The sequence below is a fragment of the Mauremys mutica genome, unplaced genomic scaffold (assembly GCF_020497125.1).
Source record: "Mauremys mutica isolate MM-2020 ecotype Southern unplaced genomic scaffold, ASM2049712v1 Super-Scaffold_100270, whole genome shotgun sequence".
In the NCBI taxonomy this organism is placed as follows: Eukaryota; Metazoa; Chordata; order Testudines; family Geoemydidae; genus Mauremys; species Mauremys mutica.
Genome location: NW_025423299.1, coordinates 452,241 through 458,389, shown reverse-complemented (window position 1 = coordinate 458,389; position 6,149 = coordinate 452,241).

The window sequence follows — 6,149 nt, the reverse complement described above, 5'->3', positions numbered from 1 at the left end:
AGGCCTGTGATATGCAGGAGGTCAGATTAGATGCTCTAATGGTCTTTTCTGGCCATAAAGTTGACTAATTTCTGAAAAGCTGAATGTAGCATTGGGAGCAGCGTCTGATGTTTTCCTGTCTAGCCGGCTTGCTTCCTAGAACGAACCCTCCTTGAGTGGGGTGATCCACAGGGAGTAGCTCAAACCTCCAAAGTGCCTGGCCAGGGGCAGGACATTAGCACAGCAAGGGAGGGGTGTGGCAGTGACATCACAAAGGCCTTTTGCAGGACCTCAGACTATTGGTGAAAGGTGGTGGGGAGGAGGTGACCTCACAGAGAGATGCTGACATCAGCCAGGCAGGACGGGGTGAGGGGCCAGGGAAACCTCAGAGACCCCTGTGGCTTTGCTTCAGCAAGTCTCCTTCTCCAGGTCTCTCTCTGAGGACTGAGAGAGTATTCGGGTTCACGGACGTGAGCGCCAGGAGGAACCTCTTTCGTCTTTTCTCCTTCCGTTTTCCTGATTTTACTAGAAAACAGCCATCCCTGTTTAGAAGGTAAGAGCCTCCTTGAGGTTTGAAACCTGTTCAGTCTGATCCATCAGATGACAGTTGAATTCTAGGCATGGAAAACACGAGCTTAAGGAGGCAGTATTTTATTCTGCACCTGGGATTTTGTCCCTTAGAATCACTGGGGACATTAGGGTTTGTCATTTTTGTTTCACATTTTCCTCCCTCCCTCCCTCCCTCCCTCCTTTCTCTTTGTCTCTTGCTTCTTTTGTCCTTTCTCCTGTTCCCCTCCCAACACCAGGAGGGGTGTGTGTGTGTGTGTGTGTGTGTGTTGCAGGGGAGTGCTCGGCAGCTCCCACTCTGGGAGGTCCACCCAAAAATGTGGGGCTGAAATAGTGCTCGGGCAGTGATCCCCACCAGTGACCTGGGCCATCCTTTGGGCTCTCTGGTGAGAACCCTCAGCCTCCCATCCTCAGTCTCTACCCTGATTGGCTGAGCAGGAGGTTATTGACAGGGAGGAGACTCAGGTCCTTGTTCTTCTCTTTTAAAACCAAGTAAATAAGTCAGAACCACTTATATGTTTGACAAATTTTGCTGCTTTGCTGCATTAATGGTCTCTGAGCAGTTCATGATTCTCTCTAACTTTGCAGTTCTCCTCAAATACTTGCTGAATAATTACTGTGCACTGTTGTTGGTCTGGAGCTCCTCTGAGAGCACTTTACTCAGGTCATTCAATGTCTGAAATTCAAGATCCGATGGTTAGTTTGAAAATCAGGGCTCTTGGGTCCTATTCCCAACTCTGCCACTGGCTGGCCGTGTGACCTAAGACAAGTCAATTCTCCTTTCTCAGCCTTTGCTTCTCCCTCTTTCAAGTAGGGATAATAATGATCCGCTTCTACCTACCTCATGGTGGGTGGAGGATGGGATCCATTAGAGAGTGTCACTAGGAGTAGTGCATAATATGAGGTGTCCTATCACGTTTACTCAGAGCAGATTATGACATAATAGAATAGCTGAAGTAGTCTATTTGATTTGTATTTTTTTATTTTGAAATTAAGAGCAGCAATTACTTAGCTCAGACTGAAGCATCTTATCTAATTTTTGAAATATAAGTGTCTCCTCTTTGTGTGCGACGAGACAATTTAACACACTGTGACAAACAGGAGATGCTTTTGTTTTGCAACAAAATATTTTTGCAAAGAACTTTCATCCCACTTGTTTTGATTTTGAGAAACAAACTGGTTTAGTCTGAAGGGGATTTTCTGACAGAAACGATTTCAATGATATTTCCTCCTGATTCCTGGGCTCTATCTCTGCCTCTGAAGGGTTTTGCTGTTTGTTAGAACAGGAGTCAGGACTGGTGGCTTCTCTTTCTGGTTCTGCCACCGCCTTGCTGTGTAGGCCCTTGGGTAGGTCACTTGCTTTCTTTGTACCTCAGGCTCCTCCCCATCTGTCCAGTGCGAACAGGGACAATTCTCAAACTCTGGGCAGTCGTGAGCCTGAGTGAGATAAGGGGCGTTAAAGCCCTCTGTGAAGGAGAAAGGGGAGTTTCACGGTGTTTAGCACCAAGCAATTCTAAAGTTTGCTAAAATGTCTAGTCTGCAGAAACAAGAAATGGTCGGGGCCAAACTTTTTAACCACTGCCTTTTTTAAAGCCCATTCAGGGATGTGAGTCCCTGTCTCTTAGGTACCTGGGGTTCTTTGCCAGCAGGAGAGAAGAGGTTCCTGCCTCTGTTTTTGTGGCCTTAACAAACCAGGTGTTGTGCCCCAGTTCTCATCTGAGATCCCTGAAAAAGAACATCTTCCCATCCATGAACAAGACAGGACCTATCTTTAAAAGAGGAACAAAGAGACCCCTGGGACTTACAGACTAGCCAGCCTCACTTCCACAGCTGGAGAGATCCTGGAATACATTCTTAAACAATCAGTGTGTCAGCAGCACCTACAGGATAATTTGGTTTTAGGACTAGTGAGCATGGATTTGTCAAGAACAAATCATTCCAAACCAATCCTCTTTCCTTCTTTGGCAGGGTTCCGGGCCTAGTGGAGGTGGGTAAACAGTAGATGGGATCTATCTCGGTATTACTAAGGCTTTTGACACAGTCCCGTAGGACATTCTCACAAGCAAACGAGGGAAATGTGGTCTAGATGCAATCAGTGTCATGTGGGTGCAGAGCTGGTTGAAAGCCCAGACTCCAAGAGCCCGTCTCCATATCTGGCTGTCCAATGGAGAGGGTGCACCTAGTGGGTTCGGCAGGGATCAGTCCAGGGTCCGGTACTAGTCAATATTTTCATGAATGATTTGGAAAATGGAGTGGAGAGCATGTGTCTAAAATTTGCAAATGACACCAAGCACTTTGGGGCACAGGATTGGAATTCAAAACGCCTTTAACAAATTGGAGAATTGGTCTTGAGCCAAACTCCATGGCTGGGCCCCTCTCTCTAGACTGGGCTGAAGTGAAACCCCAGAGCCAAACCCTCCCCCTCCTGGGCAGTGCGCTCCGACCTTGAATGGTCAGATGCTGCTTAGCACTGTCACAGCAGCTTTGGCTGGGGGATTCTCCCAGCACTTTCCACTAGCGGAAAAGTATTAAATCCCCATTTGACTGCTGGGGACAGAGCCCTAGAGGGAGGAGCAACTTACCCAAGTCCCACAGGAAAAGGAAAACAACCAGCAGTGGAACCAATAGGAAACCCAGCAATGGAACCCAGGAGTCCTGACTCCCAGTCCCCTGGCCCAGTCACTTCAGCGGAGCACACTCCCTCTCAAAGGCAGGGGGAGCGGCCATGAGGGCTGCTTGTAATTTTCCAGCTGTGGGAGGGAGTGTGCAGCAGTGGTTAGCGAAGGGGCCTGGAAAGAAGAACAGCCCAGGGGTGTTGGGAGGCTCCAGGAAGGTGTGTAAAGTGTTGGGATGTCAGGATCCCAGAGGTGCTGTCACCCCGCACTAGGGCGTTGTTCAGGGCCAGCTTTAGGAAGTGCGGGGCCCAGTTGACTTTAAAAAAAAATGTTAAAAAAGCCTTTTATTCCTTAGCGACCAGTTCCCTATAAAAAGTTCTGATTTAAGGGATGTGCCACAGTATGTATTTTTTTGTACCAATAGGGTTACCATACATCCATATTTTCCCGGGAGGAATTTTTCAATTTTAAAAATTCCTCCCGGACGGTGATTTAAGGACCAAAAAGCCTGACATGTCCAGGAAAATACGGACGTATGTTAACCCTATCTAAAGTTCTGTTTTAAAAAGATGGGCCTGAACCAGAAATGAGCTCCGTTTCACATGTGTGGGTCCCCCCTACTCCCTGGGGGTGTGCTAGGGTGACCAGATGTCCCGATTGTATAGGGACAGACCCAATTTTTTTCTTATATAGGCTCCTATTACCCCCCACCCCATCCCGATTTTTCACACTTGCTGTCTGGTCACCCTAGGATGTGCACATGTCTGGGTCCCAGCTGCTCCCTGCCCCCCTCATTGAAGCAGGTGTGCAGGGTTACTGCCCTGGGAACTGCAGGCACCAGTGGACATGGGGGGCTGGCTGGAGGCAGGGCAGGGGCTGACTGGAGGTAGAGTCTGGCTGCAGGCAGGGCAATGGGTGCGGGGCTGGCTGGAGACAGGGGGTTGTGGGACGGGCTGGCTGGCTTCAGGCAGGGCCACATGGGGGTGCGGCAGGGGTTGGCAGGGCTGGAGACAGAGGAGTGCGGGACTGGCTGGCTTCAGGCAGGGGGGTGCAGCAGGGGTTGGCTGGAGACAGGGCAGAGGGTGCTGGGCTGGTGCGGGCAGGGGGCGCGTCTGGGGCTGCTCTGGCTATGGGCAGGGCAGGGGGTGCGGGGCTGGTGCAGGCAGGGGGTGCAGTAGGGGCTGGCTGCAGGCAGGAGGTGCAGGTACAGGGGATACAGCCCACCCTGTACGATAAGTGCCCCCTCACAGCCCCTCCCCCTCACACTGACACCCCCATGGACACTCCCCCTCACAGCCCCTCCCCCTCACACTGACACCCCCATGGACACTCCCCCTCACAGCCCCTCCCCCTCACACTGACACCTCCATGGACTCTCCCCCTCACAGCCCCTCCACCTCCCCCTGACACCCTCACGGACTCTCCCCCTCACAGCCCCTCCCCCTCACACTGACACCTCCATGGAATTTCCCCATCACAGTCCCTACCCCACAAACTGACACCTCCATGGCCCCTCCTCCTTACAGCCTCTCCCCCTCCCCCTGACACCCCCATGGTCTCTCCCCCTCACAGCCCCTCCCCCTCACACTGACACCCCCATGGACTCTCCCCCTCACAGCCCCTACCCCACAAACTGACACCTCCATGGCCCCTCCTCCTTACAGCCTCTCCCCCTCCCCCTGACACCCCCATGGTCTCTCCCCCTCACAGCCCCTCCCCCTAACACTGACACCCCCATGGACTCTCCCCCTCACAGCCCCTCCCCCTCACACTGACACCCCCATGGTCTCTCCCCCTCACAGCCCCTCCCCCACAAACTGACACCTCCATGGCCCCTCCTCCTTTCAGCCCATCCCCTCCCAGAGACACTCCATAACCCTCCCTTCACACACAGAGGGTCTTGTTTGCAGGAGCCTAGATGACCTTCCAACCCTGAGATTCTCTGATTACAAACCCAGGGGTGAGATTTCTGAGGATTTACTCCCTGAGGGCTGGGCTCAGGCAGCCAGTTTCATCCAGTGATTTCACACCCCAGGCCCCCAGCATCTCCTCTGAGTGTATTTACCAGTGACACTGCGCGTGGGCGCTGGGTATAAGAGGCTCGGAGAGGCTGAGGGGGCAAGAAATGCTGGATGTGATGCACCTCCCTTTGGAGCGGGGCTGGGCTGCTGCCTTTAGAGTGCCACCGACAGAACCTCCCGAGCAGTGGGGGAGCCACCAGCACTCAGCCCATGGCCCCGCCTGTGCTCTGCCCCCGCTCGGACTCTTCCCCCGGGGACCGCCTCACCCACTGGGGCATGCAGATCTTCCACCCAATCAGCGCCGAGCCAGGTCTCCGTGCTGCAAATTATTCCAGCATCTGGGAAGGAAAGCGCAGCAGCCCACAGCTCCAGCACTGGCAGCTCTTTGCTCTCACTGGGACAGGAGGCAACAGTAGAGTGACCAGATGTCCTGATTTTGTAGGGACAGTCCTGATATTTGGGGCTCTGTCTTATATAGGCACCAATTACCCCACAACCCCCTCCTGATTTTTCACACTTGCTATTTGGTCACCCTACTGCTCAGTTTGAGGCAAATGTCTCTGTGTTCTCTGCTGTTCATGGTGAGGAATTTCCCCATTGATAACATTTCTTGCTGGGTCAGGGAGTGGAGAGAGAAGAGGCATTTGCTCTGTTTCATTCCTCTCCATTTTCTGCTCCTCTCTTCCCTTCCAGTTCAGACTGTGCAGTGACACCCTCCCTGCACCCAGAACCCTGGAGCCTTTGGAGCAGCACAATTCCATGAGGTCCTCAGTGACTGAAGGTCTTTTCCAAGTTCCAGGAGACCCCAGCTGGAGACTAAAGGAAGCTTCCTTCCTTCCTGGAGATCCTCTTGCACTTCCTGGAGATCAAGATCATGAAGCCTCTGCCTTGCCTCCTGGCTCTGAATTAATGTCCAATTTTCCAGTATCTGCTCAAAAGAAACAAATGTTTCTAACCCAGGTGAGCA